The sequence below is a fragment of the Hesperophylax consimilis genome, chromosome 20 (assembly GCF_061612785.1).
Source record: "Hesperophylax consimilis isolate HC1 chromosome 20, BYU_Hcon_1.0, whole genome shotgun sequence".
NCBI classification, from domain to species: domain Eukaryota; kingdom Metazoa; phylum Arthropoda; class Insecta; order Trichoptera; family Limnephilidae; genus Hesperophylax; species Hesperophylax consimilis.
The window spans coordinates 26,035,744-26,049,623 of record NC_142855.1 but is presented as its reverse complement, the minus strand read 5'-3'; the positions used below and the strand labels follow the sequence as shown (position 1 = coordinate 26,049,623).

The following is a 13,880-nucleotide window of genomic DNA, read 5'->3' as shown; positions in this document are numbered from 1 at the left end:
ATTCGGTTTCAACTTTCGCTTTCAAAGCGAAAGGAATACTTCTCGGATTGCAGAATTTTGGTTCTGCATTTTCTTTCAATTTTAAATGAACTTTTAATTTATTGAATCTACCTAGTTTTCTTGAAAATACCTCCTGATATTTACGCACTAACGTATCGACACTATTATTGTTTACGTCGTGAATATTATGCGTGAGTATTTCACCTTTCAACTGTGAAGAAACCGTCTCGAAACCCGTAAAACCAATGTTAAATTCTTTTACGAAGTCTCTACCCAGCACAGTAGTTGAACCATCCTTTACAACACAAAATTCCATTACTTTATTTATCCCATTGAAATCAATTGACAAAATTAAACATCCAAGTAACTGTAACTTACAATTATTGTAACCCTTCGGGGTTAAGTTCTTCGGCTTTAATTGTACATCTTTAAAGTGTTCCCAATAATCTTTATCCGATAGGATCGATATTCCTGCACGCGTGTCAAATAATCCTTTTATGATGATACCTTTATTAACTTTTAACGATAAATAAATGGGATCGGTATTTCTTGTTAACCTTGAATTTATTTCACTTGAATTCACAAACACAGATGAAACTTCCTCCCGTTTTTTTTCGCGACAATTTTTATTAAAATGTCCCTTGTTTTTGCAATTAAAACACATCACGTTTTTTAATCTACAATTACTGGAATCATGATTATTTAAATTACAATATCTGCACTTCAACTGTTGTATACGTTCTACTGATTTCTTTCTGGGAATTGTAACATTTTTGTCTTTCGCCCGCGCCGGTGAAGTAGAATAATTCCTACTTGCACTACTACTAAAATTTTGTTTACTTCTAGAAATAAGCCCGACACTCTCGGATTTAATACACGTAATATTTTTATGAAATGAATCCATTCCCGATGCGCACTCTAATGTAATTTTTAAAGTCAGCTTCTCTGCATCTAAAAACATTTTTTCTTCAATACGACCTTCTAATAAACCAGTCACAAAAATATCTTTTAAGTTTTCTTCCAGTCTGCTTTCAAATTTGCAGAATCTTGTTAGACAACGTAACCTAGCTATATAATCATTTATAGATTCCCCAACTTTTTGTTTCGCCGCAAAAAAATTTCCACGTTCCTTAAACACATTCTTTGAAACACCAATGTGGTTTCCTAATAACAAAAATATATTTTCAAACGATAATTCTGTTATTTTTTTTGGAAAACATAAATCCATCAGTAGATTAATCGTGTCTGTGTGTAGGTGGGATATTAAAACCGCTCTCTTTTTATTCTCGGATTTAAATTTGTCATCATTGACGAGGATCAACTGGTCAAACTGTAGCACGAACGTCTCCAGCCCGTCCCTAAAGTAACAAAACCTGGGTAAACCCACTCCCTCCATTTCCACACAGATTACCAATAATCAGAAAAAACAACAAACAGCACTCAACTCACGAATCTGATGATTGATGCTGCCGCCGATCGCCGCCCTTCTGCGTCCGACCGTCTTCTGGCTCCGTCCGGATTCCTGGTCGTCCTTCTCGTCCGGTCACCACCGCCACGCCTTCCCGTGTCGGCTCCCGGTACAAGCTGCCTGGATCCGTTTATCCTCCGGTTTCTCGGCTGCTGATTCCTTGAGCTCAGCGCCTTGAATCTCCTTGCCAGTTCCTTGCCTTGATGCTCCTTCAATGTCCGATACCGTCCGTGAAGCTGCCCCCAAATTATTATTATTATTTTTTACAACAATAATCCCTTCCGCGGTGCTCGGTGGGATTATAACCAAACTATGGTTCTTTGTTCCAACTGTGGTTCAAATATGGTTCCAACTGTGGTTCTTCCTCCAGGAAGAATTTAATGGCTGTTCAGCTTCCTTTTACGGCTGCTCCCACTGTAGTTCTTTCAGCTGCGCCTACTGTGGTTCTTCCTCCAGGAAGAATTTAGCGGCTGTTCAGCTTCCTTTTTCGGCTGCGCTTACTGTGGTGATCTGCCGTGCCGATCACTCAGATAATTTGTTAATAAAATACATTTGGGTATTCCATACTATTTGGTTTAATTTAGGTTGCTTTAAGTATTTATACAATGGACAGTAGTAGAGATGTTATTGAAAAGAGAGGACGAGTTACAACAGACACGCCTTTTTATACGTCTCGGTCATGCTGTCTCAGTCAGATATGCCTGTCTCTTTCATACCGACAGACATACGTTCACCACAGTTATTAAATTATTAAAATATATCGTTTTTATCAATCCTTAGCCACTAGCCAACCACTCTAGCTAGTTAAATGAAAAGTCACGGACCGCCACTGGTAAACACTCATATAACTGTAATATTAATTCAAATAATGTAAACCTGACTGTTTTGTGCTTACCGCTAAACCTAATTAAAAATATCATGGTATAATATGAAGTGGAAATTACAAACAATAGAAAGGATAAAAAAAATCAGTGTATATTTTTTATTAGAATAAGCCCGTCGTCCCACGGATCAGTAAGCACACGACATAGGGTCTTATAGCACTCGGTTTATGTAGATTCCTTACCGACCTGTGGGACAACGGGCTAAGAAACATATTTAATTTTAGAATTGAACCATTTATTTCTCCCTGATTCCATCTCTGGGGAGGTGTATTCAAAACATCTTGCAATTAGAAATTATCCAAAAAATATGAATAAAAATAATTTTTAATTTGCCGTTTGGTTACCCTACTATATCAAATATCAAAACTTCAAAGTCCCTTTTTTATTATTCTTTATTTTGGCTTTCACCCATTAGGGGTGATCTTGGCCATACACAATTAACATTTTTCTTATAATAAATACAACAAATTACAGAATAAAATTGATTATACATCATAAACACAACCCAAAGTAACATCAATAAACCAAACATAACACAAACATAACATAACAAAACATAACTACAGACCTATTTCACTACTTAACTCTCTATCAAAACTCCTAGAAAAATCAATGAAAAAAAGACTGCTATCCTACCTCGATAAACACAACTTACTATCAAGTCATCAATTCGGTTTTCGGGCAAGAATGGGCACAGAACAGGCAATTTCTGAATTAACCAACTTCATCGTTAAACATGTAGATAAGGGATCTAAAGTAATTGGAGTTTTTCTAGATCTGGCTAAAGCCTTTGACACCATCTCTCATGATATGCTATACGAAAAACTTAAAAATATTGGCATCAATGGAAAACCGCTAAAATGGTTTATCAGTTATACAAAAAATAGGAAACAAATCGTTGAACTTAATAAATGCTTGAGTGACACAGCAGAAATAAAGTACGGAGTGCCTCAGGGTAGTGTCTTAGGCCCTATTCTTTTTCTTATCTATATTAATGGTCTCACTGATATTAAAATTCCAACATTCTGCTATAATGTGATCAGCTACGCAGATGATACTGTACTTTTTATTAAATAGCAATCTTGGGAAAAGGCATTTAAGAGCGCCGAATTTGGTATGAGGGAGATAAAAAAATGGCTCGACAAAAATCTTCTTACCCTAAACACCTCGAAAACCAAATTTCTAACATTCAGTAAAACAAATATTGGGCAACCAAAAACCGTCCCGCTTTTACACCTGTATCCATGTACTACATCACAAACCAAAAACTGTGACTGCGAAAAAATTGAACATTCGGATAGTATTAAGTATCTTGGTTTAACAGTGGATTGCAAACTAAAATGGGAACTTCACATAATTTCACTTGCAATGAGAATCCGGAAACAAATATACATTTTAAAACGATTAGAAACATTATGTCACTTAAACTACTAAAAATGTCTACTTTTCCCTTTGTCAAAGCATTTTAATTTATGGTATATCGGCATGGGGTGGTGCCGCAGACCCATACATCAAGCTACTTAATACAGCTCATAAAGCACTTATTAGAACTATGTTCAAAAAACCATATCTTTATCCCACTGAAAATCTTTTAATTAAAAATAAAATACTTGATATCAGGAAGCTATTGATAAAAAAAATTATCCACACAAATCGCATAAAATCGTCACCTTCACACATATCTCATTCCCAGAACACTAGAGCTAAATCTAACAATCATTTACAAGTGCCAAAAATTAAATCCACTCTTGCAAAAAAACATAAATCTTACCTCGCACCTTCCATATTCAATATTTTCTTAAAAGAAACACAACATACAACTCAAATCAACAGAAAATGTAATATAAATACTTTAATACGTGGCTAATGAACAAAAAAAAGAAATTGCATTAACAAGTTACTTGCAAACCTTCCATGCTAATTTTTAAGAACTTTCACACCAAAAAATGTTCAATTATTTGATTATTTGATTCGCACTAAAAAAAAAAATTACATATGCATGTAATAATTTATATTTAGATTATTTTATCTAGGTAATTTTTTATTTTTTTTATTACGTTTCTTTTTCCTGTATTTTGTATTTTTATTTATTTACTTTGTATTTTTATTCACTTTAATTATTATTGATATATGTAATGGTAGATACTGCTACCCGGCTCAGAACAGATATTGTCTAGTGAGTCGGGTAGCGCACATAATATGTAAACAAATATTGATGTCAATAAACGCCCGGGTTACCGGCATTAAAAAAAAAAAAAAATAACATAACATAACATACTTAACATAAACGGTACAGAGCTGGTAACAATAGGTTATCACAAAATTATAAAAATAGGAACCTGTACAATGTACAATATAAGTGGGCGCTTTTCGTTATTTAACCAAAATCCCTTCACTGCAAAAGTATCTACGAGTATAAAAGTAAAAACATAAATGTTCTTTTGTTCAAAATTTTAAATCTCCGTAAGTTCTTCTGATTGCTTTGTAATTTTGACACAACGTTGCATTCGAATGTGTGTGTTATCATATACATATAGTACATAGATGTCACCTGTGACAGGTAAAACATGTTTTTTTTAAACAGCGCCATCTGTTAGACGTAAAAGCGACCCGCGCTATTGTTTCTGTATCTACACACACAGACTGAACCACAGCAACGCGTACAGCTTGTTATTTATAAAAAATGGCTCTTTTACAAATTCACTTGTTTTGATAATGAAAACATAAAACCATTTTGAAACAGAAATAAACTAAATATTCTTGGGTAACTAACTATCCCGCGCTATATCACAACCTTAATTTGGTAGGCGGGAATGGGTACCGCCGCCCTGGGAACCATTTATTGGATGACCAACACCTCTGCCACAGGTCACCCCAAGTGGTTCGCTACGTTTGGTGACTTAGCAGGGGTGCCCGGGTTCATGGGTTAAGGTTTGCCCGGGTCTTGGTGGCGGGTGCGTCGGCCCACCTTCTGCGTGGCGGGCCGGTTGGGAGATGCTGGTTGAGGGAGACCCTTTACAACCGGTTACCGCTGTCCGGGCCGCTCGATAGTACAGGGGCCCGACCCTCAGGCTCACGACTAAGGGTGGGCTGCCCCATCAGCGAGTGAAAAAACCCCGCCACTGCTGTTGTGCCGGTTCGTGACCGGAGGGGACCCAGCAGCAGCGTTTGGGGCGCATTGGATGCCCTCTCCAGCCGGACTCTCCCAGCCTATCGCCTAGCACCGCAGTGGGTGGGCTGGAACCAAACGCTCATCACTCCTGGACAGCCTGAACCCCAGATTCCTACCCACCCCTCATACCTTTCCTTTCCAGACCTTTCCTTTCACCTCCTACCATTACAAAAAAAAAAAAAAAAATTAAATTCATGAATATACAACACAACAATTTTAACATCATTACAGCGGCGAGTAGCAGGCGTCCCCGGTGCGGGCCAAAACTGTTGGTAAATTTTGCCAACATTCGCGGCCTGCACACTAATTTAAATTCCGTCCATCACCATCTTTTGTCCCAACGTCCCAACCTTCTTTTCCTATCCGAAACTCAGATAGCCGAGCCGCCAGACTCCTCCTATCTGGACTGCCCGGGCTTTACCCTCGCAAGCAAATTCCGACTGAAAGGAGGAGTCTGCCTCTATAGTCGAGCTGACGTCAACTGTGTGCGACTATTGAGTCTGGAAAACTCCAGATTCGACGTAATGTGGGTGCGCGTCAATCTTGCCAGTACGGCAAGATTCTACGCATGTCTATACCGCTCACCGAACCATAGCGAATCAGACACTTCCGAGCTCTTCAAACATTTGAGCGATACTATTGATGATCTCTTGCCCCGCTACCCTTCGGCCGAGTTTGTTGTTCTGGGGGACTTCAACGTTCATAACGAACCATGGTTGAAGTTCTCAGGCCCAACGGACTCGGCTGGCCGACAGGCGGAATCCTTTGCCATTTGCTACGGTTTAGAGCAATTGGTTCAGGAGCCTACAAGGGTTCCTGATGTCCAGACTCACCGCTCCAATCTGTTAGACCTATTCTTAACTACTGTGCCACACGGTTATAAGATTGACGTCACAGCGCCTCTGGGATCATCTGACCACTGCCTAGTGACGACATCAATCCCCGTTAGCCTCAGACCAACCAATGAGAGGCTGAGGAGAAAAGTGTGGCACTATAGGTCAGCAGATTGGTTCGGTATGCGGGCCCATTTCAATGCTTTTCCGTGGTCAGCTGTTTGTTTTCGGACTTCGGACCCTTCAAGATGTGCCCAAGAGATTGGTGAAGTCATCAAATCGGCGATGGATGGCTTCATACAATCGACTACTAAAGAAACTGGCGTGGGCTCAAAGCCGTGGTTCAGTCGACAATGCTCCGAAGCAGTTCGACGAAAAAACGCGGCTTACCGAGCCTACAACACATCTCGAACGCCCGAAAGCAGATCAGCATACAACAAATCGGCAAAGGAATGCAAGAGAATCATCAATAGATCAAAATTTGAACACGACCTGCAGATCAGCAAAAAGCTGGCTGCCTGCCCGCATGGCAGCAGAGCATTCTGGTCGCTTGCGGGCTCAATAGGTCGAAATTTTTGCAAACCCAGTTTGCCACCTCTTACCAGACCTGACGGCTCACTAGCAAACACCGCCACCGAAAAGGCAAACCTTTTAGGGAAAATGTTTGCGGAAAACTCGACCCTCGACGACGGGGGTGCTGTTCCGCCGTCGGTTCCTCACTGCGGCTTCTTTATGAAAAAGCTGAGGATCCGGCATCGGGATGTACTCCACGTCATACGGGGGCTCGATGTTAACAAAGCTAGTGGACCTGATGGAATACCTGCCCTGGTATTGTAGAGGTGTGCTGCGGAAATAGTTCCAGTTTTGACAAAGCTCTTCAAAATGTCCCTGAAGTGTGGCACTGTGCCCTCTGGTTGGAAAAAAGCGGTAATTCACCCTATTCCCAAGAAAGGTGACCGCTCCAACCCGGCCAACTACCGCCCCATAGCGATCACATCAGTTCTGTCCAAAGTGATGGAACGTGTGATCAACGACAAACTGCTCACATACCTCGAGAAGAACAAAATTATCAACGACCGTCAATACGGATTCCGGCGGAACCGCTCGTGCGGTGATCTTCTCGCGTATGTGACGCATGTTTGGGGGCGGTGCCTGGAACGTCACGGTGAGACCCAAACGGTCGCACTAGACATATCCAAGGCCTTTGACCGGGTCTGGCACCGAGGACTTGTCAACAAATTGCCTTCTTACGGACTTCCCGCATCCCTGTGTACGTGGATTGCTGACTTTTTAAGGGATAGGTCGATTCAGGCGGTTGCTGACGGTTTCACCTCTTCCTCGCACTCCATAAATGCTGGCGTCCCACAGGGATCGGTTCTGTCTCCGACTTTGTTTTTGTTGCACATCAATGACCTTTTGACATGTGCACCGATTCATTGTTACGCGGATGACAGTACAGTTCATGATAGCTTTTTGTTTGACAAGCCCCCAAAGGGCACACAAACTCCAACGGCTCGGAGGGCTTTGAAGCAGAGAATGGACGGTTATCTCGAGAGTATTTCCTCCTGGGGTAAAAATAATCTCGTCGAATTTAATGTTTCAAAGACCCAATCCTGTCTGATTACGTCTAAAAGGGATCCAAATGATAATCTAGTCTCCTTCAACGGAAGCAATCTTCCGAACAGGCCTTCCATTGATATGCTTGGTGTAACTATAAGTGACCAGCTCAGGTACGGGGGCTCCATCGAAGCCAGAGTAAAGTTGGCCTCTCAGAAGCTGGGCGTACTGTACAGGGCCCGCAGATACTTTAATAGTACACAACTGCTCACCCTGTACAAATCGCAAGTGCGCCCTACTGTCGAATTTGGCAGCCATCTCTGGTCTGGAGCCCCAAAATACCTGAAAAAAACCCTTGACTCTGTGCAGAAACGGGCGGTCCGTTTGATAGATTCCCCAATCTTAACAAACGGACTGCAATCTTTAGAGCACAGGCGTCAGGTAGGTATGCTGTCCTTGTTCTATCGGTATTACAATGGAAGATGCTCTGAGGAACTAGCGTCATTGATCCCTTCGGCACCGGTGCGTAGTCGGGATACACGCCAAACGCGCGCCCAACATTTGTACACAGTTGACACTTGTCACATGAGAACGGGTCGCTTCTACGATTCGTTCTTAAGTTCAACAGCTCGGCTGTGGAACGAACTGCCGGCCTCTGTGTTTCCTCCCTCCTACAACATGGGACTCTTCAAGACCCATGTTCACTCCTTCCTCTCCACAAAAAGACCCTCCACACAGCATCCCCAAAGATGACATAGGCCCTGAGGGAAATTATTTTCTTCAGGGCCTCCTGTGTGGAGTAAATATAAAAAAAAAAAAAAAAAAAAAAAAAAAAAACCACAGACTAACCATTTTATGAAAAATATACTCGCTGATGTACCCGGCATTGCCCGGGTTACAAATAGAATTTTTTGAAATCTTATGTAGACTGTAGCCTTCCCTTGTTTTGAAAGTAAAGTGTGCAAAATTTCATCAATCTCAGAACAAAACTGTAGATTTAAATAAAATCAAATTTTCGCCACCCACCTGGTTTCCTCCCCGCGGCCGCCCGTGATCGCCAGGTGATCACTCCTTCTTATTATTCTGTTTATATTATATGTCTGACCATAGTAGAAAAGGAGATGAGGAGTTTGTTTCATGAGGATTTGTCTTTTGGTGACAGATATAGCACCACATGACCCAACTGGTTTTAAGCCACGCATTTCGTATTTCTACCAATTTATAGCACATTTCTCTTGAACACTTATAAAAAATTTATGTTGTTTTTGAAGATAATATTTGAAAAATTGAGTAGAAACGGTAACTATACAAAATTCCATAGATCGAAAAAAATCTCAAGTGTGCCCCGAAATGATTACAAACACATTTTGTTTTGTTATTTAACATTTCGTAGGTAGTAAAAAATTCACAGGGTATCTTTAAATGCAATTTAGGCATTTGTGGAATGAATTTTTAGTAAACTAGTCGTGTTTCATTACATATTTAATCAATTTTTGCAAATTTATTTATAATATTAGCGCGCTCACTCTAACATTTGTATTTACATATCTCCCTTCAAACAATCTTTTTCATCTTTTTGAACACTTACTTCGGAGCCTTAAGAACTCTCTCGAACTGTTCGGAGAGTAAAGTTAGCGAGATGAGTCAGTAGTTGAACAGAATCAATTCAGATATCCACATATATATATTTAGTATTTAAGAAGTTGCTTTTAAACAGCAATCTTTGTTGCCGCTAGTCCGAGGCAGTAATTTTATTTTCCCCTCCATGCTTACAAATTATACACTACAGTGAAAGTACTAAATTCTGCTTTATAATATGTGTGTACCCACTTATATTAATGCAATTTATTTTTAGACGTTTTGAAATTAACGATTTTGTACTGTTTTTAAAAGAATAAAAAATTGAATTGAATTGAATTAGCGGTTTTCCTTTGAAATATAAAACCATAAGAAATATATTATGGTGGTGAATCTCAGATGACGTAGTGATTGTATTAGACAATAATACCTACAGGCGATCCAATACCAAGTAATGCAAAATCAGATGTTTTTGGTTTGAAAATTTGATTGCTTAGAAATACTACAGATGCTTTAATTAAATACTGCAAGTAGAACACATCATGGGCTTGTCAGCAATCGATCATTTTTTTGGTAAGACCTTTTATAAGCCTAGAAAAAAATAAAGTATCAGGCCTAAAAAAAACTGTCTAGTGCAAAATATTCCATTTACAAACCCATTTTCGGATATTTTTTTATTCTATAATGTGGGAAATTCATTTTTTTATTTGATAATCGAAGGAAATTTTCATATATGTACCAGAACTTCGAAAAATAAAACAAAATATGCATTTTCGCTTTGTTCATTTTTACACGAATATTGATCGATTTTCGGGGAGGTAACCATTGAATTTGCCATTGTGAAATAAACTCTATGCCGCCTACGTAAGGGTTACACGCTTTTGTATTTAGTTACCGCCCGGCGCTGACGGGGTAAAGACGTTCTTTATCTTAGTGCCGCTCTGTTCTGTGAAATTTTTTCAACTAAAATCAGTTTACTTGTAATCGTTTTTTTTTTAATTCCTAGTTTTATACAATGGGGAGGAAAGATAATAAAAAAACTGGGTACGCTCAGTGGCCTAAAACAAAATACAAAAATATGCTTGAATATTTGGGTTAGTTCAAATAATTTTTTTCATAATTAGGTACCTAAAAACAATAACGCAAGAAATATTTGTTTATTTATGTTATTATGTTTAGAAAACAAACAGATAGGTATATATAATGAATAATAACAAATATACATTGCAAAATGAACGCACAATAAAATAAATTACAATCATTATTTAAATATACAAAAAAATTATTATAAATCGATCATCATCGATTATAATTATCGAACACGATTAGACTATTAGGTAAGATATACTCATGGATTAGGAATTAATTTTTAATAGTTTCGATGTATGCCATGTCTTTTGTAATATACTGTATCTAAATGTTTTTTACAGGCCTCTACGCAATGTTTCATTAAAAAAGATTAAAAAATACTGCTGTTTCAATAATTCCTAATTATAATTAGGTATTGTAATTTATTTAATTTAGTCGATTTATATGATAATACTATTTAAAAAACAACCATGCAATAATTTCTTATGACTTCTTTCTGCCAAAAATATGTAAATAACGCACCTGAACAAAACAACGAGTAAAGAGTGTAGAGTGTAAAACCAATTTCAAATTTCGCGCGCTTTTGCATACCGAAGCGACGCACAGTGGGCTGAAAATCGCCTTTCATAGACATAGAGAGTTGAATTTTCAAGGGTATTTTTTTTTGGCTAGAAATGGATTCTGCTGATCATTACTATGCTATAAAATGTCGTACGAAGCAATTGCGTGTACAAATGAAGGAGTTATAATTTTTTTAAGAAAAATTTGTATGGCGCTGACATTAAAAATGAGGCTATCTCTGGAATCATAAGGTTGGCCGTTCTATCCTTACACACAGATAATACTACTATTTATTTGTATTTTTTTGACATACTTCATATTGTGGCGCAAGGTGCGATTTTTTTTTTTAAATCGTCAAAGTTGAAAAAAACCCTTTTTAATGTTGATGATTCATTTTAATGCTTAAATGCTAATTATATGGAGGAGGAAAAACAAATGCTGATAGCTCGTTCCACATGCGAGCCGACTTACGGTAAAACGAGTCGGAGAAACGACCCGTTCAAATATAGATAACATCAACTTTACTATGAACCTGTGTTCCGCTCGTGTCCGTCGAGTATCAAGCACGTGCACGGTGCACCGGGGATCAATGCTGCTAGCTCCTTTTAACAGGCTCTTATAAAATACCTGTAAAATAGACACAGCATACGCACATTTCGTCATACATGATTTTACCGCTTATATGCCTCAGGGATCTCATTTCTACAGTATTCTGTCTACTTTCAGCCTTCTTCTGCCAATTCCATGCCTCATTTATATATATTAGGGTAGGTACCAGCACTCCATTGTGGACTGCTAGCTTCGCTTCTTTGGACAGTTTTTAGTTAGCTCCAACCGCGTCCAATCATCCATTAATTACCCATTATAACCAAGAACCCGGCCTCCCCTACTAAGTCACGAAGCGTAATCAGGAGAGATGGTAAAAGATACAGGTTCAAAATTTCATACATAACATTATTCCTTTTGCCGCCATTTTGGATTTTTATGGTCGAAAGGTATCCCTCAACCAGTTTCTTTTTCGATCCGGCCCGCCACGCAGTAGATGGGCAAACGCATCCGCCGCCAGGACTTAGACAAACCTCACCCTATGAACCCGTGTACCCCTGCTAATTTATGATTTTTTTATGGATTTGTTTTTGCGAAATTTTCGTTTCAATCTAAATACGCATACATTTTTTATAAACAATTCAAGCAACACACGTCATTTTGATTTGAAACGGTACCATCTCACAGTCATTTCATGCGATATTCGACTCTAGAGACTAATACTTTGAGTTCAATATCACAAAAGATTACGGAATCACATAAAACCTTGTGATGAACAGTCCACCGATTGCCCCTTGATTGGTTCATTTAGTAAAACCATATACACGGTGTCCGGAAACTCATAGTACAAGCGGGAAACTGGAGAATCTACACCACATGGGGAACCCAAAAAAACATAAAGTTTTTTGATTTGAGCATTTTCAAAAAAAAAAAAAAAAACAAAAAAAAAATATTTTTCGACTATTTTAGGGTTAAAGTTTTTTCTGGTGTTTAGGGTTGAATAACAGATGTTTTAACCCTGCAGAGCACAAATATTTTATGTTACACCGGGTTAAATGAAGGGTGATTTCAAAATAATGCTTCAAATCCGAGTTTCTTCATTTGTTTTACTTTCAAATAGTTTTAATTAGTTGGGTACTTTGATCTTCAGTAATAATTTATAAGAATTTGATAAAAAAAAAAAAAAAAAAAAAAAAAAAAAAAAAAAAAAAAAAAAAAAGTGGGTGTGTCAAGCCTACGCAAGACAGAAGTGAAACTTCTAGTTTCAGCTGATGCTTGGCGTGGCGCAGTTCGCTGGTGTCTGAGAGAGAGGAAAGAAGAGAAGAGAGAGAACGTTCGTGAGCGGCTCCCCCACCTCAACAAGGTTTCACTTCAAAAATGCCACAGCCGAGAATCGAACCTCGCTTAACTGATTGAAAGCCAACCACGCTGAGCACCAACTGTAAGCAAAGCCGCATAAATTGATTATATTATGTAGGTTCTGAAAATATGAGAGCTTGTTATGTTTTATAATGTTACCTACATCACACCCAAAATATAATATATTTTTAAAAATAATGTACAATGTACAGAAATAGAATCCCACACAAGATCGCGTAGTGCGCTCTAGCGAACGGATATTTTATCAGAGGGAGATAGTTTTAATTTTTTTTTCTGTAAATTATTACATATTATCAAAATAAATAAATTAATTAAATAAATGTAATACAATTATCATAATATACGGATTAGATAATAATTTTAATCCAACACAATAACGCAAAGCGCGCTCTAGCGGAGTAATGTTTTATCACAGTGAGATAAGTGTTTTTATTATTTTGCAATATTATTTTCTTTTAAAAAATGTTCTGACCTACTAAAAAATAAGATATTGAATGAAAAAGGCGTTAAAAACAAAAAAATAATGTGCGATGGCCGAGAATCGAACTCGGATCAACTGCTTGGAAGGCAACTATGCTGACCATTACACCACCAACGCCAGTTGTCGGGATGAGCTAAGAAGCATTTATATGTTACTTCAAAACTTTGACTAGATCAAATGAACTTTAATCGGTGGTCCCGCATTTTCGTTTCGGTCATGAGTCGGTTTTACTCCGGTCCTCGAAATTGCATGACGCGCGTAAAGAAGTTTCACTTCAAAAAAAAAATCAACTTCAAACTCGATTTACTCGATAACGAAAGCTCAAATAAAA

The 13,880-nt window shown here is 38.3% G+C and overlaps 1 protein-coding gene across 6 annotated transcripts in view; it reads left to right on the top strand.

Annotated features, from left to right (window-relative positions):
- The window catches only part of LOC149414437 (CLIP domain-containing serine protease B4-like), a 92,594-nt gene that overhangs the window by 54,363 nt on the left and 24,351 nt on the right, over positions 1-13,880 (top strand). The window lies entirely within an intron of this gene.